The following is a 27710-nucleotide window of genomic DNA, read 5'->3' on the forward strand; positions in this document are numbered from 1 at the left end:
AAAAATGGCCAGCCGGACACCAGTGGGATCCGAACCCACAACCTCCAGATTTCGCGTCGGTTGCTCTACATGTACGTAACACGACCTAATACGTTGAAAGTCTGTTTCGATTACAATGCGGTCGTGAAAATTCAATATTCATTGACATGCTCCACAACGGGCGACTTAAACGCACTCTACAGTGTGCTAGCAGCAGTGCCAGACCTGTAGCTCAGATCCTTTCAAACAGAACAAAGTTGGCCTAGGCCAACATAGCTCAATTGGTAGAGCAACCGACGCGAAATCGGGAGGTTGTGAGTTCGGATCCCACTGGTGTCCGGCTGGCCATTTTTGTTCTGTACTTAACATCTCTTCAACACGTACTACATGTACGTAACACGACCTAATAGGTTGAAAGTCTGTTTCAATTACAATGCGGTCGTGAAAATTCAATATTCAACCACACTCTTGTTCGCCGAGTATACTAGTAAGTACAATGATACGTTATAACTGAGGATGGTGATTGTTCGCAGTAGCGATACTACGCGAAGGCTTCTACTTTTGCATTCTGATGTTTTATATTCTGTAAACTACTTTTTAATATATTTTTATTACACGATAAAATGAAAAATATGTTCAAAATACGAAATTTATACTAAAATGTTTAAAAAATAAAAATCGACGAGTTTTTCAAAAAATGACTTGATGTTTTTAACTTTCGTCTGAAAACCTAAACGAAGAAGTTAGTGAACGTTTTGAATGTCATGCAGTGCACCACAATTACAATTGGCTTTACGTCGCACCGACACAGATACGTCTTATGACGACGATGGGATAAGAAAAGCTTACGAGTATGAACGAAGCGTTCATGGTCTTAGTTAAGCTACAGTCGCAGCTCTATCTGGTGTGAAAAAGAAAAAAACCTGAAAAACTATCTTCAAGCGCTTCTGCCAGTGGTATTCGAACCCACTATCTCCCGAATACAAGCTCACGGCTGCCCGCCTTCAATCACACGGCCAAGTGCTCGGTCGTCGTTCTAGGACACGGAAGTAACTTCTTCTATAAACCACTCCAAATACAATTCAAACTTTAGTGATGGAACAACACGAATTATATAACTGAAAAGGTACAGCTATATTCAGTTTTTTACTTCAACTGTGTCATTCATTACTTAGACCTTTTATTGTATCAACATATTAAACTTCATAATTTTCCTATGTTATTTTTTAGTCTACATCAGTTTAAAAGGTGTGTACATTTTTTATTTAATCGAATAGCACGTTAATTCGATACTTTATTTCTTGCTATGTTCCTTCTTTCTCTCCGCCCACATTTATTTCATCCGTTCTGATTTCTGTATCCGGAGCCGTTCTTTGTTACGTAGCTGCTTTACTTTTCTTGTTCATCCCTGAAGGTCACTTTTTGAATTTTGCCCATTAATATATTCCTACTATATGTATCATTAATGTCAATATCTGCCTCTTTGAGGTCATTAAGTTGTCTGTACACCATACTGTTGGTATTTTAAGCTTTGTGATTTTATTACAAATTTGTTTTGCCAGTCTGTCATTGTTCATTCAATTTTCAAATTCAAATGTCAGAAGAACGTCTTATAATCATGATGTATACTTATTCTCCACAGGTACAGGTACAGATCGTGGCCTGTTGTATTCAGCTTCTGTTGTCCTTTGGTCAAGGAAGCTTCTAGCCAGTCATCTTTCTATGTTCATGATTTTTTGTCCCACCTTTCCGCATTAGTTTTAGTGTTTAGACTCCCTAAAGAGCCTCAGGTCTCACCTCTGTATTGTAATGTTTAATTTTGTGTCCCATGATAATGCCTTGTTTTGTATACATTTCTAGTGATCCGGAATGCTACTTTCATTTCCTTTTGCTCTCACATCTAAGCTGTTTTGTATCATATTTCATACATCTTTGTAGTTCCGTAATATTATTATGATACTTTGCCGTGCTGATGCATAATTTGTAACATTACTGATTCTACTTCGTCATCAACTTGAAATGAATATATATACTACCTGCCCGTTTACGCCGCAACTAACTATCCGAGAAGCACGAGATACCATCAGGGGTGCTCAGTAAGGGATTTGACATATTCCAAAAATGGTGTGGATCAAAGGAAATGGGCAGGTGTTGGCAAATAATGACTCTCCAAATATAAACCGATAGTGGATGATTTATTACAAAAGTAAAAGTCATCCTGAAAACTATGAGTATTAAACATGAGCACTAAATTTTAAATTTAAGTTTACTTATTGATGTACATCCAGAAATAAATCAAATGGGATGGTACACGTCAATAAATTCCTAATAATTCTGACAAATTCTTCGTTAAACATTAATTTCGAATTTGAATTATTGTGAATTTGATTTGGTAGTAAAATGATGCTCCTGCGCGTATTGAATTATGCAGGAAAAGTCTGGAAAGGGATTTGAATATGTTAGAGTAACATTACTGGTCAAAAACTGCGGATGCAAAATTTACAATTTAAATTCTGCTATAAAATGGCCTGAAAATTACTTGGAGCTTAATTATGCTTGCTTCTATGTCCATCAAAACTCATCCTTTAAATTATTATCTGTTTAGCGTAACATCGACATGCACATAACTTCAAGAGAAAACAACAAACAGGGCCAACAGAAAACTTTATTTAAAATCACACATCCACCAATCCAATGGTCTGTTTCATAAACATTTCTGTTCAAGTAATGAACATACAATTTAAGTTGTCCGGCTCCATGGCTTAATGGTTAGCGTGTTGGCCTTTGGTCACAGGGGTCCCGGGTTAGGTTCCCGGCAGGGTAGGGAATTTTAACCATCATTGCTACAACACGTTGTCACGTGAAAGATCTCCATCGATACATTTCATGTTCATTAAACCTCAACTCTGCCGTAGTTGGTCCATAGAATAAGAGATCCGTTTCTCTGCTATGTGGTAGAATAAAAGCGGAAGAAATTGACGCTCTGGCAGCTAAGACGGCATCGAGTCAAAATGCCCGCACACAGTATTTAAGGCCGTACGATTCTTCTTCTTCTTCTTCTTGCTTTCCGGCCTTCTAAGGACCACGTTACAATTTCAATTCTGCCTCCTTAGTTCTTTCCTTTTCTTCCAGTATTCTTTCATTGTTTCACTGTGCTTCTTTTTCCTGTCTTTACCGGGCGAGTTGGCCGTGCGCGTAGAGGCGCGCGGCTGTGAGCTTGCATCCGGGAGATAGTAGGTTCGAATCCCACTATCGGCAGCCCTGAAGATGGTTTTCCGTGGTTTCCCATTTTCACACCAGGCAAATGCTGGGGCTGTACTTTAATTAAGGCCACGGCCGCTTCCTTCCAACTCCTAGGCCTTTCCTATCCCATCGTCGCCATAAGACCTATCTGTGTCGGTGCGACGTAAAGCCTCTAGCAAAAAAAAAATTCCTGTCTTCAGTCCACTTTGTGCCTGTTTTCTTTTCCTTCCACCCTTGGAATCCTTCCATTTGTAAGACTTTCTTCCTAAAAATCTTTCTTTCCAATAATTCTTCTTCTCGTATGTTGTTCCTTTCCAGGTCTTTCTTGACTTCTTGAATCCAGGTGGTAGTTGATTTCTTTTCCCAAAGGTACTTGAAGATTCGTTTAGTTAGTCTACTTTCATCCATTCTGTAAATGTGTCCAAGAAATAGCAATCTCCTTTTCTTATTGTTTCTGATATGTTTTCAATGTTCTGGTAAATTTCATTGTTACTTCTTAATTTCCAAAACTCTTCAATTCTTAGAGGAGCTAATATTTTCCTTATAATTCTTTTTTCTAATATTTTTAATTTATCGAGCTTGTAGTTCAGTGCTAGACATTCGCTGGCATAAAGGCATTCTGGTTTCACTACTGTGTTGTAGTGCTTTATTTTAAGTTTCCTTGATAAGCACTTTTTGTTGTAAGTATTCTTAGTGATACCGGAAGCTCTTTCCATATTTTGTATCCTCTCCTCTATAGCAGATTTTTCTAAACCATTTTCTTGAATTGTCTCACCCAAATATTTGAATATCCTTACCTTTTCTATTTGACCAATATCCCTTACTAAAAACTTTGGGGCACTTTTTATATTCGTCAAAAGTTTTGTTTTCTCGGCAGAGATTCTCAAGCCTGTCATGTTGGCTGTCTTTTCAAGGAGATTGACTTGCATTGCTGCATCTGTAAGGCTGTCTGAAAGTATGGCAAAGTCATCTGCAAATGCTAGGCAATTTATTGCAACACCTTTGTTCTTCTTCCCCAGCATGAGTGGCAATATTTTGGACTCTTTCAGTTTTTCATTCCAAATTCTTACAATTTTCTCCATGACACAATTGAAAAGGAGTGGAGATAGACCATCGCCGTGCCTGACACCTGTATTTATTTTGAAAGGTCGAGATATTTCACCCATAAATTTTACTTTCGAGATAGTGTCTGTAAGTGTTTCACGAATTAGGTTTGCCAATTTTGTTTTAACTCCAAATTCCCGGATTACTTTATCTAGGGTTTCCCTATCAACAGAATCAAAAGCTTTTTTAAAGTCAATAAAGGTTACAACTATGTCTTTGGAGTTTATTAATCTGTGTCGAATTATAGATTTCAGGTCGAAAATCTGTTCAGAGCAAGATCTCCCCTCTCTAAATCCACCTTGATATTCACCCAATTGACTGTCCAGTATCGATTTTACTCTGTTTACTAGTATTGTTGAAAATATCTTGTAAGCAACTGGCAAGAGTTATGTACCTCTGTAGTTGTTGACATCTTGCTTGTTACCCTTCTTGTGTAATGGGTGTATTAGAGCCACTTTCCACTCCTCTGGGATCTTTCCTGTTTCTCAACTTTCTTCAAAGATTATTTTTAGATCTATAATTTTGGTTCAGCCCATTTTAAAAGTTCAGCTGTTATGGAGTCTTCCCCACTAGCTTTGTTATTTTTAAGATGTTTTAATGCTTCCTTAATTTCTTCCACTGTTGGAGGTGAATCAGCTTCTAGATTTTCGTGAATTTCTGAAAATTCTAATTTATGATTTGGCTCAACGCAGTTCAGCAGGTGTTTGAAGTATTTTGCCAGAATCTCAAAATTCTCGGCATTGTTAAGGCCAATATTACCATTTGCATCTCTGAAGCAAATACTCCGGGAATGATAACCTTTCAGGTTATTCTTAAAGGTCTGATAGAAATTCCGGGAGTTATTTTTTACAAAATTTTTCTCTATTTCTACTAGCTGCGATTTTTCAAAAGATCTTTTAACCTGCCTTATTATTCTTGTTGTTTCTTTTCTTTGTTGCTTAAATAGCTCATAGTGTTCATTCTTTCCGGAACATTTCCATTTTTTCCACTTTTTCGTTCTTTCCATAAGTGCTTCCTCACATACGTTATTCCACCATACTATTTTTAACTGATCCAAATACTTTCTTCGCTGCACTATTAATCTGTTTAGATAATTCTGGCCATTTGCCATGCTGAGTTATTTTAATTTCTTCCTGAGAGTTTTCTATAGTTGCTTGTGTATTATTATTATTATTATTATTATTATTATTATTATTATTATTATTATTATTATTATTATTATTATTATTATTATTATTATTATTATTGTTATTATACTGTTGTAAGCATTTGCGTCCTCCAATTTTCTGTTTCTAATTCATAGAAAGAGGCGAATTTCTTTAAGGTCTGTGCGTACTTATCTCTTGTACATAACCTGCATAAAGAACTAATATTTGTTTCAAACTCTTGAGAACAGAATTTGAAGAGAGAAAAACGATATTGTGGCACTCGCTGCGTACACTGTTATTTCCTCGTCGGAGATTCAAATGTTCACTCCCCGACAAGAAACTGGAAGTTTCATCTCTGTCCTCTCAAAGTTATAAAATCACAGACGAAGATGAAAGGAAGACGGAACTCTGTCTCCGATGTTCTCCACTCAGCCAAAGGAAGCAAATATGAAAGAAGGAAAAGGACGATATATTCTCTTAAGTTGGAGCGAGTGAGTCTTTTTGAACCTCAATTCAAGTCTACGCTGTATTTCAAAATCTGCGCGTACGATAGAGAAAAGGAACGCAACACATACTTCATCGTTGCTTTGACAACGTTTAAGGAAGCGTTCTGCTACAAATTGAATGCAGGCCAATCTTCAAAGTTTGAACTATATCCTATGTGTTGTATAGAAGAAGCACTATATACAGAACTCAACTTAAAACTTTATTATCGTGAAATCTTTCACACAATACCCAAAATAAATAATGTTGGGACTTGCTCCTTATTTGGAGCACACACTAAATAATACAGTGAGTAAGCTTGCTGTTCGAATGAGGAGTATTTACATTTATACAATTTTGCCCTATTATGTACAATTGAATCTACACTGACAATGCAGGATGTCACGAACATGTGAGTGTCTCTGATAGCTGATGGTTATCTAATGTCTGAAGGTCTGGCTTGAATGTAATACAGGGTTAAGCGAAATTCGCGCACTTGGGCGTCGCAGCGCGACTCCTCACATGCCAGCAATAAAAAAATGTATCTCACAAAAGATCGTCCTGCGAGTATATCCGGCAGAAGAAGAACGTTGAAGAGTGGCAATCTGGCAACACTGTAACCACGTGTAGGGTAACTACCTCTGTCAGCACGTACTAGTCTTGCTGTGTAGTTGGTGAAGTGGATAGATTTTTGGGTTAGCATGCAGGAGGTCGTGGGTTCGATCCTGGGTTGAAGCGCATTTTTATTTTGCTAAATTTCCATCGGACATAACATACTGTAATACAGTAAGATACCGTTTCTTAGGTCACATGTATCCTACGTTTACAAAATTTAGTAACGCCGATCACGTTTTAACGCATCTAGTAGATGAAGTGGTGAGAATAAATTCACGCTACGACGTGGAAAGGGCGTCTTTCAAAGCTGACCAATGAAGACGAATGTTCGTCCATTCCTAGGATCGTAGTATCTAAGTGGAAATGGTTTCTAGAGGACCCGCTGCAATCACTGTTGACGATTAAGATTGCAGATACCATACCACCTGGACTACATACGCCTCAACCCAGGATCGACCCCTCGAACTTCTGCATGCTAACCCAAAACTCCAGCCACTGCTCTAACTATACAGCACGACTAACATGTGCTGATGGAGGTCGTTACCCTACATGTGTTTACAGTGTTGCCAGATTGCCACTCCTCAACGACCTTTTTCTCCCGGATATACTCGCAGGACGAATTTTTGTGAGTGACATTTTTTTATTGCTGGCATGCGAGGAGTCGCTCTGCGATGCCCGAGTGCGTGAATTTCGCTTCACCTTGTATGTGTGTAGGTCAAGTTATAAGGAAGGCGGGAATATTGAAGCGGTAGTGAGTCCGGAGGTGAGACCTCTCGATCAGAATTCAGTCCGCCTATTCGGCCCACATTTTTAAGAGGGTACCTCCGTGTCTGCCTTACGGCGTAGAACTGACCGCTGAACACAGCTGACTGCCTACTGAAGCCACAATTCTCGTTGGTGCCGAGAGATCCAGGTACCGGTGAGGATTTATAGCCCATCGATCTATGAAGGCCTTGAGTGCTATTTCTTGATATGTTCTACCTATGACTGCGTTGCTGTGGTAAGTTTGTGGACTTGTTTAATGAGATCAAACTGCCTACTGCTGCCGAGTTTGCCCCCTATTTATACTGGCTGTTTGACGTCACAAGCCATGAGTCAGCGCGCTAGCTGGATACACCAGGCACTTTACGGAGCTTCAACGCGCGAACGGGTTGCATAGCTGCAAGGCGGAGGACACTACAACACTGGGTATACTGCAAAAATTGACCAACTCAAATAATGTACTTCTTCGAGAAATGCATTTAAAACTTCCATACGATAACAAAAAATCAATTTTAAAATACTGTACTATAATTTATCTGTCTATAACTTGACACTACTCAAGGCTGAAATAAACAACTCTTCATACGAAGATGGGTTTGATTTCTAAACCACACTTACATCAAATTTCGCAGCTGCCATACGGGAATAGTCAAGAAAAATAGCCAGAAAGTTCAATGAAAAATATCCATGCTTTACAAAGTAGACACAATTATAATGCAATTAAGAAATAACCAGGTAAGATTTTGTGAGGATATGAAAGTAAAATTGTCAACAAACGATAACGAACAGTACTTAATTACACCTACGATATTTTCAAACTTCTAATTTTGTTTTATTTAACATTTTACTCATTAAGTTATTATTTAATGCCAGAAATTTGAAAAAAAATGATATTAAAATCTGGTAGATATCCTTAAAGTTGCAAAGTGAAAAATCTAGGTTATCTGTATGCTGTGTAGCTAACACCATCAAAGATGAGATCATTTGACCGAGGTAACGCTATCCTATGGAGGAGTTGATGATGCCTGTTATTAGTGTAACCGCTGCGCAGGTGGCAAATAGTCGTGCCACCAGATTATGCATATTGTCAGAAAAAATAAATACAAATCTAGCCAGTGAAGACAGGGATGCGAAAGAATTGAAATATTGATGTATGTTTGATCGTTAATCGCCGTCCCCGCGGTCTAGAGGTAGCGTGTCTCTCATACTCAAAGGTTCCGGGTTCAATTCCTGGGCAGGTTAGGGATTTTTAACTGGATATAAGGGCTGGTTTGTGGTCTTATTTTTTTTGCTAGTTGCTTTACGTCGCACCGACACAGATAGGTCTTATGGCGACGATGGGACAGGAAAGGGCTAGGAGTGGGAAGGAAGCGGCCGTGGCCTTACTTAGGTACAGCCTGGTGTGAAAATGGGAAACCACGGAAAACCATTTTCAGGGCTGCCGACAGTGGGGTTCGAACCTACTATCTCCCGAATACTGGATACTGGCCGCACTTAAGCGACTGCAGCTATCGAGCTCGGTGGTTTGTGGTCTACTTGGACTGCGTGTTTACAGTTGACGAGTTCTCTGATGGTGAGATAGTGGCTTCTGTCTAGAAAGCTATGAATAACGGGTGAAAGAATAGCAATAGCCCTACGAGAATGCATGCCAAATTTTAAACGAGAAACGAAATGCTATTTGGTCCGACTTCTACTCCACGGACGCCATGATGACGTAAGAGTGGAAGCAAGCAAATTACGAGCTACGGCACGTAATCACACGTTACGCCACTCATGGATTTCACCACAGATTGTGCCAAACCAAGAAACTTCCACCAGCCGAACCAAGACTGTACAGTATATGTAACCTGTGCAACGATCGTTATGAAAGATACCACGCACAAAGCTGCAAAGTGAGGACAACCTCAATAATAAGAATGGCATTAGCATAGTTGGACATCTGTACAAAAACTGTTTTTGCACATTGTGCGCTTTTCATTTAATAATAATAAAAATATACACATTCGGACATAAAAGGAAGAAATCGTTATCTTCAAACATTTCAGATCTTCAGTGTCAGATAGTTGAGTAAAGGGCAGAATGTGAAGGACGGTCATTATTTTATACGACAGTGAATCATTGTTAGTGACTAACGAAAAATATGGGCTGGGTAAGAAGGATTTTGTGGAAAATATATGCATCAAAATTTGATCATGGTGTTTAGAGAATAAGAACTAATTTGGACTTACAAAGTAATACACGGTACACAAAAGTTTCTTGCTGTGTCAATTTTCAAAAAGGATGTTAGTGAAAATGACAAAGGATTCTCCGTAGTCGTTTGACACTTCAGTGAATTAGTCCAAATAATTACAATTGAATTCACATTATTATATGTTACATAGTCTCTAGATACACACATTCAAGAGTCAAATATGTTTAAGGGCGTAAAACTAACATTTAGATGCATGTTATAACTTATTTGTAACATTAAATGACAAACTGATTTGTTCGTCTTTGTAGGGAAGTTTGCAAACCAACTCTTTTTTCAAACATGGCACAGGATATTAACAGATATCTCTGTCATTAGTTGCTCAGTAGTTGGATGCTTAATTTCATGAAGATTCTACATAATTTTACACTGAGTTGAAGTTTGAGTATACTTAATTTAAAGCTAATTTGTGAATAACATTTCCGTATTATTATTATTATTATTATTATTATTATTATTATTATTATTATTATTATTATTATTATTATTATTATTATTATTATTATTATTATTATTATTATTATCGTATGGCATTTACAAGCATAATCTGTAAAAATTTACAATTAACATACAAATTAAAATATAGAGGTAATTAAACTAGAATGTCCAGCTTCGACAACCAGTCCACTGCACCTTGGACTCAATTCATGCAGAGTCCGTAAACCGTCCTTAAATGCTGACAGTGGACAGCTCTCAACAACATGAAGCAATGTCTGCTTCTCAGCACCACACTCACGCGCAGCACTTTCACAATATCCCCACTTTTTCATCATATATCGGCACCTGCCGTGGCCTGTTCTGAAACGGTTGAGTTTTCACCACTCATGTCGAGGAAGATCGAAACCTGGCACCTTCTTCGTTGGGTCTTTAATGAGAAAGGCGTTAGTGGGTGGACATTGTTCCCATCGCTGTCTCCATTCTGCTCTTACACTAAATTTTTCATAGGAGTGTAGATCAGTTGAGAGTGGATTCCTGGATTTTAACCTCATCACAGGTGGATCTCGTAAGGCTTTGAGCAAAAGTGAGTTCCTGTGCGCAAAGGTCTTCTTGAGCAACTGTACTTTTGCTGCTTTTCTCATCAGATCTGGAGGAGCAATGTTTGCTAAAACAGGCAGCCACTGAGTAGGAGTGGACCTCACTGTACCAGTAACAACTCTCATGGTTTCATTGAGCTGTACGTCAATCTTGCTCGAATGTACGCTGTTTTCCCACACAGAAGCGCAGTACTCACCAGCCGAGTATACTACAGAAAGTAAAGCGGTGCGAAGAGTGTTTGCATCTGCACACCAGTTGCTGCCCGCTAGTTTATGCAGTAGAATTTACTCCTGTACTCAGCTTCTTTGACAGATTCGAGCAATGCTGTTTGAACGACAAGGACCGATCCAGTGTGACACCCAGATATTTCGGGAAGAAGTTGTGGGAGACTTCTGTTCCGTTAAAAAGCACATGTAGCTTCTGATTAGCTTCCAAGTTATGCAAGTGGAATGCTGTTACTTCCGTTTTACTAGGATTTGTTTGGAGTCTCCATTTGTGAAAATAGTCGCACATGGTAGCTGGGTCCTCTGTAAGTACATCCTCACAGTGTGCCAAATCCTTACTCTGAGTAATTAAAGCTAGATCATCTGCAAACTGTATCTTCTTTGAAGTTGTTCTTAGCATGTCATGGATGTAATGATTGAATAGAATGGGAGATAAAACTGACCCTTGGGGTAAACCATTATTTAGAGATCTCCATCTGCTTCTTTCACCATTCAGAAATACAGCAAGTCGACGGTTGGATAACATGTTGTTTAGTAAGCATGCTAGCTTCTGACAAGGGATGACTTGAACAAACTTGAGCAACAGTCCCTCTCTCCAGACCGTGTCATAGGCTGATGTAAGGTCGACAAAAGCTGCAGCAGTCTTCAGTCTTTTCTGGAATACTGCTTCAATCTCTGTTGTCAGTGTTAATACCTGATCACAACAACTACGATTGTTTCTGAAACCCCCTTGTTCAACTGGGATGACTCTTTCTATTGCTTCCTGGATACGGTTAAGTATCATTCTTTCAAGCATCTTGTAGATTACACTAAGGAGTGAAATTGGTCGATAATGTGAAGCATCAGTTCCTTCCTTACTTGGTTTCAAGACTGCAATTACTTTGGCTTGTTTTAACAACTTAGGTAATTTACCAGTTCGTAGAATTTCATTGAAGAAGTTGACTAGCCATTGTTTTGTACCAGGGCTATGGCCTTCAGAAACTCAGGATAGATTTCATCCAGACCAGCAGCTTTATTTATCTTTATCTTGGATAGAGCCTTGTCCAGTTCTTCAGTTCTGAAGTCACAGGAATACTCCGGATGGGATGTCAACTGTGATCTTCTCGTTCTTAGTTGCTTCTTAACACTCCTTGCGTGTACCTTGTCCATCTTCACTCTAGAGATTTGTGTCAGTCTGGAGGCAATGGTGTTTGGGTTCATTGGCAAACTTCTGCGTTTCATTGTAGGGTCACTACCAAGTTTTCTTATGAGGTTCCAGGCTTTACGACTAGAGTGTGTGAAGTCCATCTCTGCCGTAGTTCTGTGCCACCTTTCTCTCCTAGATTTATTTAGAGCCCTTAGCAACTCATCAGCTGTTGTTTTATTAGGAGAGTTCTGATATTCGGTGTAGAGCTGATTACATTCTTCTGACCATCCTGGTATATACGTCTTGCGATATCCCCGGGGAATGAACTTCCTAGCATTAGCTTTTATGGCGTTGACAAATCTATTGTAATTTTCAGGAACTGGTCGTATCCACTGTACAGTGTTATCAAGTCCTTCTGCAAATTTATCCCACTTTGCTAGTCGAAAATTCCAACGAGCTTGTGGTACTGAAGACACAAGAGGGATCCCAGTGTCATAGTAAATAATAACTGGTCTGTGTTGACTGTGAGGAAAGGAACTGATGACCTTTCGTTGTACCAAGTGTTGATTCTCAGGAGTTGACTGTAATACTATGCACAGGTCAGGAGAATAATCCTTTAGCCATCTGCCAGAATGAAACGTGCCAGGATGTTTAGCACTGTAGACGAGTTGTAGGGAGTTTGCTTCAATCCACTTATTTAGGTTGGACCCATTGTCATCTTCAAATTCGTATCCCCATGTTGGGCTGTGACTATTGAAATCTCCGACGTACAAAACAGGGTGACCAAAAACTTTTAATGAACAGCTGGACCAACTGACTGCTGGTGGTTTATAGATATTCACAACAGTAATGCCTGAGATTTCCACTGCCAGGACAGAGATATCTGTTGAGTTGTCTTCATAAACAACTTTAAAATCAGTTAACTGGGATCTGATGTAAGTTGTGATCCCATAACGTTCATCATTGATTGCCCCTGCGAGATTGTAACCACCTATTTTTCCTCTTCTGTAGAGATCTTCACTGTCACTGGTATGTGTTTCCTGTAGTGCTATCATATCCACGTTGTTCTCCAGCATAAGGCGAGACAGATACTGACTCTTTGGTGGTGATATGGATTCGATATTTAAGTGACAAATGCGGAGATTGTTACCAAGTCTGATCGACAAGTGTTCTGGTTGGTCCTGAAAAGGACTGTTAGTGGACATAGTACTTGCTATCATCTGCTTGTTTCTGTGTAGCAGCGCCTTCGTGGAAGAATCAGCCGGTGTACCACCGTTGCCCAGGGAACGCCCGAATGCCTTATCTAGCACTCTTCGGGGAGTCTCCTTCCGTTAACAATGTAGAAACATCTTCAGAAAATACGTAACCATGCTGCATGCAATGTTCCACGTTTTACTATCTTCACGCAAAAATATGCACTACTTTGAATCCTGTAGAACTTTTATTCTGTATCATTATTCAGTAATAATCAGTAATGTATGAAGTAACTTTTTTCTTCGAGAAAAGTGACTCAGAACACTACTCTCGAAGTTAAAAATACATTTAGTAGTTAACTTACCGTGATATTCCACAATATACTTTCATTTCCAAAGTTGCTTCTCGTTGGGATGGTCGATAGCTTCAGTTTAAATTGAATGTGAAAGTACTCTTCCACTGCACATACAAGCTAATTACTGTGCTAGCATAGCGATAAGAGCTGGCTAACTATTTTTGTATACGCCATGACAGCTGTTTAAATCCTCTGTATCGGTCAGACTTCGCAATATTGCGCGGAAGTCTGTTAATCTACACACTGTTTGTATCACAAAACAAGCACAGTCTCTTCTCTCTCGTCATGAATACTAATATGCACATTGCATTGGACAATACACGAAGAGCCGTAATTCTAGTAAACAAATTCGAATATTCCCTCAGCTTGTAACATTAATATTGATATAAAGAAAACTAGCATCATGTTGTCTGACAGACATTAGCATTTAGAATACTATTGATAAAATGTTAATCACTTAAAATGCTCTTCCTTAGCTATGGATGACAGCGGCAATGTTATTAGAACGCACGCATAAACAGGAGTCTCGTGACAATCTTTTTAATTATAGATCATCCAGAGTTAAGATAATACCACAGGCCTTATGGGTTTACTGCGTTCCACTGTTGCCATAGTTCCTCACTCATGAAGTGTCATACACTCCTTGTTAAGTACAGTAACGAGATAAAATTATACCCGCCTGAAGCAGTTGTTGCAACGGTATGTGCAGTAGACATAATAATAATAATAATAATAATAATAATAATAATAATAATAATAATAATAATAATAATAATAATAATAATAATAATGTATGCCCGATTTTCTCCAGTCAATGATATTACAATTATAAAATGTTGGTTCACCATAGAACTTTAATAAGGATTTCAGACCAGTGTCGGTATCAATTGAAATAGAGTAAGATTTTGATCATGTAGGGATGTGAACTAAATAATAATAATAATAATGATAATAATGATAATAATAATAATAATAATAATAATAATAATAATAATAATAATAATTACATGCGTGTTGGTCTCTAGAAAAATTTCATTATTAGGGTAAATAGTGTGTGGTTACAACGCAGGAAGCTACGTTAAAGGACTGAGATATATCCGCGATGCATCCTGCAGCTCACTTCAGATAATTTACCCGTAAATGACAGCAGATGCAAGGATTTCATGTTAATCACAAAATACGATAAATATTCTTCCACAGCATACAAACCAGAATGCCGAATGTCGTATTCGTATTAGAACCCGAAAACACACGAGCACAGATAGACAAATACAGCAAATTTTAAATATCATTTATAAATAAATCCATCTACTCTACTTATATTACCTGTCTCCTTGTTTTGAAGACGGAAGACCTCAGAATTTCTAAAGCATTGCGTCTTCGTTTACAACCAAGCTTACAATTTGTCCTGGATGCTTGTTTTCAAAAATGAAAATGTATTTAAACACGATCTGCCGTTCCTTCCTTCTGAGAATTTAACCACTTTTCCTATTCACATATTCAGTCATAACTTAAAAATATTAATCGCTGATTGATAATTATATTTTTTTGCTATTTGTTTTACGTCGCACCGACACAGAAAGGTCTTATGGCGACTATGGAATAGGAAAGGCCTAGGTATGGGAAGGAAGCGGCCGTGGCCTTAATTAAGGTACAGCCCCAGCATTTGCCTGGTGTGAAAATGGGAAACCACGGAAAACCATCTTCAGGGCTGCCGACAGTGGGGTTCGAACCCACTACCTCCCGATTACTGGATACTGACCGCACTTAAGCGACTGCAGCTATCGAGCTCGCTGATTGATAATTTAAAATACAGACAACGAAACGCAATACATCTACAATAAAACACTATACCACCCATAAAAGAGATCTGTTCAATCTGATAAATATCTCCGTTACATACACAATCGGTGTAATGAGTGTAATACACCGCGCTGACCTCACCGGTGGTAGTTGAGTATCTCACGTGTACATACTCCCGCAAGTCCGCGGGCACTTTCCGGCTGTTCCGTACAGTGAGCCGCGTATGAAAAACTTAAAATGATCAACTTAAATATATCAAAATGATTTTACGCCTTCTTCGGAATCGAATGACACGACCAATCCTAATTTCATAACGAAAATAATACACTCATGTTCCTACAAAACAGAACATCTTGAAAAGACTAGAGATATGAAGTTCATATTCACAGCACATGTTCATTAGTATGTTCTGCAGAAACGGTGAGCATTTCAGTCACTTAGGCCCCGCATGTGTTCTGTTGCATAGTAGGCACTGGGTTCTCCATGGACACGGATATCTTGCTCCATGCGTGATGGCATCGAAGCGCATAAGGCGCGAATGGCATCCTGGGGCATAGCCATCCATGCTGCATTGACCTGGTTCCACAGTACATCTTTGGTGGTTAGCATTGGGCCACAGCGTCGCACCCGTCGTTTCACCATATCCAACACATTTTCGATTGGTGACAAGTCCGTTGATCGCGGAAGGGGGGGGGGGGCAGGGCAACACTCTGACATCCTGTGACAATTATAAGGCACATGTTCGTGCAGCGGTGCTGAACTATGGCGTCTGGGGTGTCGTGCAGAAAGGGTATAGCTACGGGTCGCAGGATGTCATTTACGTAGGTCAAACTGGTCACAGTGCTCTGGATACGCACCAGCTGTGATTTGTAGTTGTATCCAATAGCACCCGACACCATAAGGCTTTGAGTTGGCACTGTATGTCTTGTACGAATGTAGTCAGTGTGAGGCCTCTCCCCCTGTCTGCGGCGAACCAAAATGCTGTCATCATTTCCAAACAAACAGAACTTGGATTCGTCTGAAAACGCTGTCTGCTGCCAATTGTCCCCAGTGACGTCATTCCATACACAACTGCAGTCTAGCATGTTTATGTACATTATTCAAAGATAGGCGGTGAAGTGCACGACGTGCTAGTAACCCAGACCGTAATAAACGGCGACTCGTGATAGTGTATTATGTGTTACACTGTTCCACTGTTGCGCCAGAACCGAGGAGGACGCAGCTCTCTCCTGCAGTGTCATTCGGATGATGTATCGATCTTCCCGGAGGGTGGTCTGGATGGTGCGACCGGACCCACCGCGTCGTGTTCTATGGCCTTCTGTGAACCATCCTGTACACACCTATTGCACTGCCGACACACTTCGTCCCACACGAGCAGCAATTTCCCGGATGGATGCATCACGTTCTCTCATGTATATAATGCGCCCCCTTTCAAACTCACTCATTTGACGGTACGGTTCTCTCACACGTCTGCGAGGCATCCTGTACGTCTGCTCAAGTCACACTGACCCATTGCCTTCGCTTTATAGCGAAAACGAGATCCATAGGCACTTTTTACCTGTCGGTGGTGGTGCGAAGTGATATCGATGTGGACCTTGTACGTGAGGGCGGACATGGTTCAAACATCTTCAGAACATACTAATGCACATGTCCTGTGAATATGTACTTCCTATTTCTATTTTTTCAAGGTGTTCTGGTTTTTATGAACATGAGTGTACATTTGGACAGGACTATTTTATCATTCTTACAAATATTTGGAACTAAAGGGGATAACACTATAGAAGTAAAAGTCCATAATACCTGTAGTCCTTCCTTAATGCCAGATGATCTATAGAAATATTCTTTTACAACTTCAAAGTGGCTAACAGCTTACCATGTATTTGCTCCAGTAACATTACATCAACAATTTGGCCACTGACCAATAAATGAATTATAAATATTGAATGTTGAGTTAATGTATATATATATGCCAAACGTAATATCATATATTATATGGAGCTTCATAATCACATAAAACAGTAATTAAAGGGTCGATTTGATCAATTGACAGAAAGACATGAAAAAGGACACTGCTCTGAAAACAGGTCAACATAATATTTGCCAGTGTATCTGGAAATAGAACTCAAAAGGCTAAATGAATATATTTTGACTCGTACTGGAAACTAGTGCTTGATATTTAATAATTTATAACATAATTCACAAAGAGTCTACTGATTGGTTGGAACCACATCCGAAACAATAAAATTACTATTGCAGGTAGTAATTGCCGCAAAACTTTCAGCGTAAAACATCCATGACGGGAAGAATCAGAAATGAAATATGGTTCTCATCAAAATAAACTACTTTGCAATAGATATGTTGTTCCCAAAGTTTTGAGAAGTGTTCTAAGGTGTCTCAAAGAGCTTTCTCTCCCTCTCCCTTTGTCCTTCTTTTTTAACGTTACACTCACACATCTTCAGGGCTGCCGACATTGGTACAGGTAGTGGTGGTGATTATCGTTTTAAGAGGAAGTACAACTTGACAACCGTCCTCTAATAATAATAATGAGACGGAAAAATAGAGGGGGTCCGAAACTTCAAGAAATGGAGGTATCGGTCAAAGAAAGACTAAAGCAGCGAAGGATGGGACAAATGAAAGACTCCCCAAGGCCTCAACATCTAATGCCGTCGGCATTGGAAGAGAACTAAAGTTGCCCGAGCGAGGTCGGATAGGATAGATGAAGTTGAAGAGCCTGACACAAGTAAATGGAAGCATTGTCAGGAATCAGCAAAGGGCCTCGTGATCACCAACCCATGCTACCAAGTTGAGAGCCTCTTGGTCCCTTTCAGTCGTCTCTTACGACAGACAAGGGATACCATGGGTGTTATTCTACTGCCCCCACCCAGAGGAGGAGCCGACGTTGGGATTCGCACCCACTATCTCCCGAATGCAATCAAAGAGCTTTTCCTTAGGCTTTAATTGCGTTACCCTTGGGCTCATCTGTACCAGCTGTCGAGATAACTTAATGTCCTTATGCCGCATTCCTTGCCGTAATCATTTTAACAAAGGAGAGGAATCAATCGAATGGCAACTTCCAGGAGAACAAGAAGGGCATCGAGTAGCTAACACTTTGTATTCAACAAGAGATTTCTAAACTTAAGAATTTGCGTGTGATCATGCAGGGAGAAACATACACAGAATCCTGAAGTTACGTGAGCGAGGCATGTACAGGACCACCTGTACAGAGAAAAGAAAACTGACTATTAATAAAAGACTGACCGGATGTGACCACATAAAAAATGCAGATGTTCAACGAAGACTTCGCGTCGCACCAATTGTGGAGAAAGTGATGTAAGCGCACGTTGTGAGAAGAAAGGATGGCTCAGTTGCTAAAACAGCTCTCCAAGTTGGTTCGGGAGGAATACGACCACGTGGAAGTGGTGGACTGACAATATCTAGGCCGACATGCACGACGTTGGTTTAAAACCTGAAGATGTCAGCAATAGGACGAAATGGAGGAGATGTAGCAAAACAGCGGACCCCCATACTTTGGGATAAACACTAGGAAAAAGTGAGAATTGAAGGCATTGAGAGATTTCCGACAAAAGAGTAGCGTCACGAAAATATTTCAAAGTTTGGGCTGGGAAGACTTAGGAGAAAGGAGACGAGCTAAGGAGTTAGGGACTGGAATAATTTACGAAGGGAGATGTTCAATAAACTTCCAAATTCTTTGCAATTATTTAAGAAGAGACTAGGTAAACAACATATATGAAATCAGCCACGTGGACGACTGCTCTAAATGCAATCAGTGGTGATTGATTGATTGATTGATTGATTGATTGATTGATTGATTGATTGATTGATTGATTGATTGATTGATTGATTGATTGATTGATTGATTGATTGATTGATTGATTGATTGATTGATTGATTGATTGATTGATTGATTGATTGATTGATTGATTGATTGATTGATTGATTGATTGATTGATTGATTGACGTGTTTTGTCTCTCTTGCTGCCACTCACTACCGCTAGATGGCATTATTGCCTCAGTTATACGAAGACTAACCTGTCAACGCAATTATGTCAGAGTTGTCACTATCATAGAGGTGGTGGTGGTGATTATTGTTTTAAGATGAAATAACCTGGGCAATTACCCTTTATGAACACTAATAAGAAGGAATGATATGGAAGGGGCCAGGCTCTTCGAAAAATAAAGGTATAGGCTAAGGAAAGACAAAGACAGCGAGGGGTGGAGAAAATGAAAGACTTCCCAAGCCCTCTGAGCCTAACGCTCTCGGGTCGGAAAAGAACAAGTGTTGACCAAGTGAGGTCAAATAGCATAGATGAAAGTAAGGGGTCTGGCACAAGTAACTGGAGGCAATGCCGGGACTCAACTAAGGGCCCCGTGGTAGAAAAACCTCGGTCCAAATTGAATTGCTCCTGGGGACATTTTTGTCGCCTCTTACGACAGACAGGGAATACCGAGGATGTTATCCTACCACCCCAACCGCATAGCATAGAAGCTATCAGGATTGGAATCATGCAGAGTGGAATGAAGGATGCAAAGTATTTTCTGCAGTTTTCAGACGAGAATAACACATCGGTCCTCTAATATTATGAAGAAGAAGACGGAGGTGGTAACACTCTACGTTGTTGGGGTCGATGGTATATACTCCGCCAATACATGATCCTTTTAAGTCCTGATCAACCGTAAATATTCTCTTCTCACTTACAACAAACGAACACACGTTTCATACTGACAAAGGTAGTATGGAGGAACATCGAAGTAAAGCAGCGTTTACGTGAAGTCATCCATTTGACATAACAGAAAGTAAGCCAACAGAGTAGTCTTTCGTGGGCTAGTATATTCTTCTGAAAAATTATTTGTGGTGAAGTAAACCCGTTGGTCATTTTAAGATGACTGACAGTGGAGCATCGTTAATGAATCTGAAAGCCGAAGATTCTGTAGTCAGCTTCAGAAATGGTGATGTACTGATCATTTCCCTATCTCTTTCTCTCATCAATCAAACTATAGTTTCCCAGAGCAAAGGCTGCTTGATCGTCTCCTTTTGTTTTTCTATATACAAATCAGAACTAGTTATTTCAACGTTGATTTGAGCATTTGGGATATATAACTAGCTTCACTCCCTCGTGTCCCTCGAAGAAGAGTAGAAGAATAATTTTTATGCAGCATTCATACAACGATAGTTTATTTTCAGGCTTGCGTATCATATTGGCCTTTAAATCATACAGGAGTGGATCTCGAGCAGGATATGAAATTTCAACGTACCAGGTTTGATCAATCATTTTGGGACAGATGCATCTTTCCAACCATAGCCACATCTGAACATGAGTCAAGACTTCTTTTTTCCATTCCACTGACAACACGTAACATCGCACATTGCCAGACAAGTGCCCACATTAACTCTTTCACGTTACGTTGAAACTCCTTTGAAATTATGTCAGGTCGATGGCAGTGCTTCTGTCCAGGTAATAGCACTTCTTGAATTACCTTCCACTTAGGATTGCATGTGAAAGTAATGAACAAATTTGAACTCCCGTAGTGGCGAACGTATGTCATTCTGAACTTTAAATCTCCATTCCATCTGTGTTCACCGTTTAAACACCATAACCTGACGACTGTCTCCTATATTTAGGAGATATAGCCACCTTCACTCCCTTGTGTCTCTCAAGGAAGTGTAGCATTCATAGAAGGAGAATTTATTTTCAAGCTTCCACATGGTCTAAGTATCATATAGGCCTTGAAGTCATACAGGAGCGGACAGCTGGACTGAAGGCGGCGTACGGGTCAGAAGTCTGTGCACTGCTTCATAGTACTGTGCGTGTGCATAGTGGACTGAGGATCGCCGTGAGTTAGTGCGAGAAGCAGCTATCGCGAGTGTGATTGGAACTGTCTTAATAATCTTTTCTGTGGAGGACTGTGTTCTGCTGATTAGTTGTTTACTCTATGTGACTGTGTAAATAACTGAAATTAAATCAAGGAACATTCATTGTGTGGTGCGTGGCGGGTAGCCTTCTGTTCAAATCTAGCTGTCTACATGCAGTTGATGTGTCTGGAGTTGGATATATGAAATAAAAGCGAGCTTGTAAATAGGATTATAGACCTCTGAGGTAACTGCAATGAGCCGGGACTTCCTGCGGTGTAAAAATAAGGGAACTTGTAAATAGACAGCAACTACTATCTGCGTCTCACGAGAAGTAGCCGCATCTTCTCGGTATGGCACGAGGAACAGATACTAAACACTTACACACATTATTCGTGATAAACAGTGCAGTACTTACAGTAGATGTGTAAAACAAAACCTCAATTGTACTACCTATTTGAAACTCCACAGGAGTACATTACTTCACAAGAATCACCGCGAACGGAACCTATGTTTATTGTCAGGCCTTTAGACTTGAGACTGACGCAAGCGCAACACCATGCTTACCCTCGTCACCCCTTACCCCGCACGCATGCGGGTGCTCGTCAGACAACCATAGTAGTAAGTGTCATCATTCATGGTCGATTATAATTATGTGTGTCTGCATTAAATGAGTCATCCTGATGTAAATTGGAGTAATAAAACACACGCTGTTTTATTCGTAACATTACTTTTCCCTTCCTTCCACTTCGTGCGACAACATTTTCCTTGGGCTTGGAATGATTAAGGCCATACTTAATTGTGAAGAGGTGATACATTTCAAATCTCAGCCATTCCATTTTGAGCCGTCTCCACCTTCACTTTCTGGTTCCGTGTTGAATATTACATTAAATGCAAGTTTCTGAAAATCTTTGAAGTCAGAATACTTCACATTGTATGGCAAAGGCTGTTGCTGGTCATGTGGGAAAGAACGCCCTATTCTCTGGTCGGGTGCATAATTTTTTGCTTCCTTACACGTCCTCTTGGTACATGCATTGAATCTGCTTCGAGGTAATGTAAGTGCCATACACTATACGTGTTTACAGTTGCTGCCTGACCACGACATGCTTTCTTTAAATTTTAGGTGTAAACGTGTTCCCTATGTTTGGACATACAATATTAGTACATTAGCTGCAGACATTTAAGAGATTTCCAAATACGGTATTAACTCTAAACTGGCCATGGCAAGGCCATCAGTAAACCGTCATAAACTAGGAGACAGATGTCTCCCAAAGTTTCCATGGATTTTCGTAACGAAATAGTTAGATGTGTCTGTCCCTCATGTATAACCTGATTTATTCGATATGTATGTGGACTTTAAGACAAAAATATACTAACCGTATCATATATTTAAGCCCCAAAATTTTGAACAAACAACCTATAACTTGAAATTCGCGCGCCCCCTGCGCCTAGTGTATGTGGTATTGTATTGTATCTACCAGTTTTGATAACGAACTTACGCGTTTTATTGTTTCACTTTTCTCCATTCTTTCTAATAAAAAACCTTGGAGATTCATCCTCCCCCATTTCGTCAGGCGCGTCTTCTTTATTTCCATCCTCCTCTCCCTCTCAAACTCCGTTTCCTGGTCACGAATACTAACAGTTTGTACCTTTCCACTCTGGTTTCTGTAGCTTGAAAGGAAATTTCCTATTAACCATCAAATGATTCATTTAACCGTCCACTTCTGACCGAGGAATCCACAGTACTCAGAATTTTTGTCGCCCTAGGTTTTCACATGATAGGCGGTGGGAATATTGCAGATGCCGTCGCAGCTATATGCGAATTTATGGTTACTTCAAAAGAATTAACACCCAGAGCATTCATATTTATAGGATTACAGTGGATACGTAGGCATTCCCTTCAACTAATCACAGATGTCAAGTGAAATGAGAATAAAACTTAAAAGAAAAGTTGTAACACGAATAGGCGTGTGGGGGTCACCCGTCACTCAACGTTGTTCAACGTATTCTGGTTCTGGTACTAACGCAACAATGAACAGTATAATCATCATATATTATCGGCAGCAATGTTTTCGAAAGGTACTGAAAGACACGCGAGACTGCAGTGAGGGAACTACCAACAAACTAAAGATAAACCTACGTGGGTGACAGGTGTCTCCCACACGCCCGCTGTGAATATTCTTTTAAAAATGAGAGAGAAAGAACACAAAGTAACCAAAATATACAAAACGATCGGTGAACATGGGAATATAAAAGGGAGATGCTTATGCTCCTCCAGATAAGTTTCAACTACCTTACTTGACAATAGAGTAGTAAGCATGTAGCTATTAACAGCAATCGAGACCCCATTACTATCACAAACAAAAGGGAACGCTTTCTCGTCTTAACGAGAAAACCATGCTGTAGAGATCGTGCCTTTGTTCCAGACGGTAACTTTCAAGGCTCAGTCACAATACGATGATAAATATAGCACACAGTAACGCGTGTTACCAAGAGTAAGTACCGAGTACGGGGATTGAACACATTTTTTCTGCTAACATGACACTACTCCACACTTTAAGAATGATCGTGAGTTTATCATAGCTACTTTCATTTCGTTGCAATTTAAATTAGACCTACGATAGACTTAAGATATTCTGAAATTCCCATCATTCATTACATGCTAATAACGAAAGGCTTAAAACAAATTTAATGCTTTCACATGCACTTTTTAGATACCAACCTGCCCAACGAAGACTGAAGTCCAGGAAAGGCTTTTTGACATATTCAGAACACCTGGAAGGGTCATCGGACAAAGTCAGGATTACCGACTGGAAACAGAAGACCCCTGGCCTCTTGAAATGGATTTGAACCACGGGAAGTGTTGCCCCCGGTCACACTGAGGACTGGTTGACATGGAGGTCCTTAAACAGACTTAGATCTGGAGTGGACAGAACAAGAGCGAATCTAAAAAAATGGAACTTCCCCATCGCTACGGACCTTTGTGACTGTGATGAACTTCAGGCAACCTAACACCTTCTATGCTGCCCCGTGTGTCCATCAAATTGCACAATGGAAGACTTGGTGCTGGCCAATACAAATGCCCTTGAAGTGGCCAAATTTTGGGCCGAATCGGCGTGACATCTGTATGTGATATATTGTTGAAGACCTTTTACCTGTATATATATGTATATAGTTTGTTTCTTTTAAATGTAGTATTATTATATTGTACTTCTGATTCGAATAAAGAAAGAAAGACCAAAATATAGAGTCTCACGAAAGAAATGTTAGGATGTCAATGTAACTTAGTACACGTTCATACCATCGGTGGGTATGCAAATAATTAGATTTGCAATTCTCTGTGACAGGTAAAACGGCCACCAGAGTACACTAGCGTTGTTACCAGGCCTGACAGGTTATGCAAGGAGCGTGAACGGCGTCAGATGTTGAGTGATCACTTTGAAGGACACGCAGATGCCGCGTACTCTTGCGAGACAACACTTGATAAAGTTAGAAAGGGCCTCATTGTGGGTCTCCTTTTGCCGGTAGGTCGAATTGTGCAATATTCAGATTTGTGGGGCATTTGGATGTGACAGTGGCCCGATGTTCGACAGCATGGGAACGTGAGGCTAGGCATACTCTTCGTCAAGATTCAGATCGACCACGTTTGATCACCACAAGGGAGGATCTTCGTACTGTGTACCAAGCACATCGTGACCGCTTCACACCTGCTCCTGCCATCCGAGAACAAGAAATGGACTCCCTGTAATATTGTGTGTCAGCCCGCACCATTGGTCAGAGACTAGCAGCAGCCGGACTGGGGAATTACCGCCCCATGCGTACGGTACCGTTTATTTGCTAGTGGCTTTACGTCGCACCAACACAGATAGGTTCTATGACGATGATGTGACAGGAAAGGATTAGGTGTTGGAAGGATGTGGCTGTGGTCTTAATTAAGGTACAGCCCCAGCATTCGTCTGGTGTGAAAATGGGAAACCACGGAAAACCATATTCAGGGCTGCTGACAGTGGGATTCGAACCCACTATCTCCCGGATGCAAGCTCACCGTTGCGTGCCCCTAACCGCACGACCAACTCGCCCGGTACGGTGCCATTAACACTACAACCCAAACGGCTGCGTTTGGAGTTGTGCCTTCTATGTATGTGAATTGCCTGACATAAGAAATTGAAACACCCGGAAGGGCAGTGGAAAACGAAAAGAAACTTTATGCGTTGTCAGGGTACATTATGATACTTCAGTAATTACAAAATCGAGTGAAATTCGCAAAGAACTTGATAGTACGAGCCCAGCATGAACTTGCACCCCATGTGGCGTGGATGCATGCACTGATTGGGCCGGGAAGGGTGTCGTAAAATCGTTTTGTCCTATCCTGAGCCAAGCTGGCCCGCAGCTGTGGGTCATGGATATCCTGAATACTGGCAGTGGGACAGAGCTTTGTCCGAAATGCTCCAACACATGTTCTATCGCCGACAGATCTGGGGATCTTCCTGGCCACGGGAGTACCTCAGCATTACGCAGACAGTTCATGGGTACACGTGCCATCTGGGCACTAGCATTGTCCTGTTGAAAAATGGCACCACGATACTGTCACATGAGAGGTAACACATGAGGACGCAGGATGACCGTGACGTCACTGATCCCTAAGTCACTACCAGCCGTGACCTGAAGACATATCCAATGCCTTTCCACTCTATGACGCTCCTGGGGCTCTCCAAAACGTTGGCAGAAGGGATCCCACCCCATGTCGCCGCCATACTCGCAGCCGATGGGCGTCCGGGGTTGTGCAGAACCGCGATTCATCGCTGAACACAATCCCACACCATTCATCAAGAGTCCATGCTTCTCGATCACGGCGCCACCCCAAATAGAACCGTTTGTGTTGCTGTGTTAACAGCAGCCAACGCATGTGGCGGCAATTCCCTAGTCCGGTTGCTGCTAGTCTCCGACAGGGTAGTCCATTACTTGTTCTTGGATGCCAGCGCAGATGTGATGCGGTTACGGTGTGCTTGGTACACAGTACGGCGCTCCACCCTTGTGGTGGTCACACGTGGTCGACCGGAACCTTAACGACGAGTTTACCTAGCCTCACGTTGCCATACAGTCCAACATCGGGCCACTGTCACATCCGAATGCCCCCTAATCTGGATATTTTACAATTCGACCAGCCGGCCATATGGGACCCCCAATGAGCCCACTTTCAAAATCTGTCAGGTCCTGATAACGCTGTATCACACGAGTACGTGGCATCTCCGTGTCCTTCACAGTGATCACTCAATCTTTGGCTCGGGTCATATAACAGGGGTGGCCACTAACCTTAATTTTGGGAGCCGCAAATTTAGGAGCAAATTTAGGAGACAAAACTGGGAGCATGTTTAGAAAATGATTTATAAAATGAAGAGGCGTTTTTCGTTTTATAGCAAATGAAGGAACCTTTATTTTCTACACTACACAGAACATTATTGTTCAGGTACACATCAAGGAATGAAATTTTACTTTCGAGAAGTTCTTTTTTGAGTGTTCATTTATGCTGTTAGTTTTTTTTGGAAATCTGGCTGATAATTGGTAAGCCCAGTTCGGACAAGTTAACTTAAATGTTCATCAGTTAGTTAAGATCGATATTTAGATTTAATGAATTTAAGCGTTGAGTACAGTGATTCACACACACATGTAGTCCCAAGGATTGAGATAAGTCTCTTAGCACACTCTTTTGTCAGTGGGTATTTTTCTTCTGGAGCATTCTTCCAAAAGTCTATGGTAGAAATGCCACTTCTTTTGAGTCCTTTTACTCCTTAGTCCTCTTGCATTTCTAGTAGCTCCAACTCTCCAGCTGCTGTATCCTTTCTTATTTGTGATGAAACAGGCCAGCCATCGCCCTCAACATCAACAGCAAAAGGATTTTCCAGGAATGAAAATGAAGGTTTGATTGATCTCAAATCATTAAATAACGTTAAGCCGCACATCGCTGCTACTGACTGCCGCCGGCCGCGAGATGTTAGTTTCCATTAATAATATAAATTAATTTGACTCTAAGCTTGGTGTCAAGAGCCGCACGAGACTGACTCAAGAGCCGCGTGCGGCTCGCGAGCCTCGTTGTGGCCAGCCCTGTTATATAACATATCAGGCCTGGTAAGAACACTAATGCATTCTGGCGGCCGTTCTAGCTGTCACACAGAATTGCAACTATAACAACTTACGTATCCGCCGATGGTGTATACGTGTACGAAGTTACATTGACATCCGTCTATTTCTACTGGGAGCTTCAATTATTTTTGTCAGACAGTGTACTTATGTATGGAAGTACTTCCTTTCTTAATCTACTTACCATCAAGGGTAGGTATTTCCCTCGGACTCAGCGAGGGATCCTAACTCTACCACCTCAAGGACAGTGTCCTGCAGCATGAGACACATTGGGTCGGGGGATACAACTAGGCAGAATGACCAGTACCTCGACCAGGTAGCCTCACCTGCTATACTGAACAGGGGCCTTGTGGGGGATGGGAAGATTGGAAGGGATAGACAAGG

The sequence above is a fragment of the Anabrus simplex genome, chromosome 6 (genome assembly GCF_040414725.1).
Source record: "Anabrus simplex isolate iqAnaSimp1 chromosome 6, ASM4041472v1, whole genome shotgun sequence".
NCBI classification, from domain to species: Eukaryota; Metazoa; Arthropoda; class Insecta; order Orthoptera; family Tettigoniidae; genus Anabrus; species Anabrus simplex.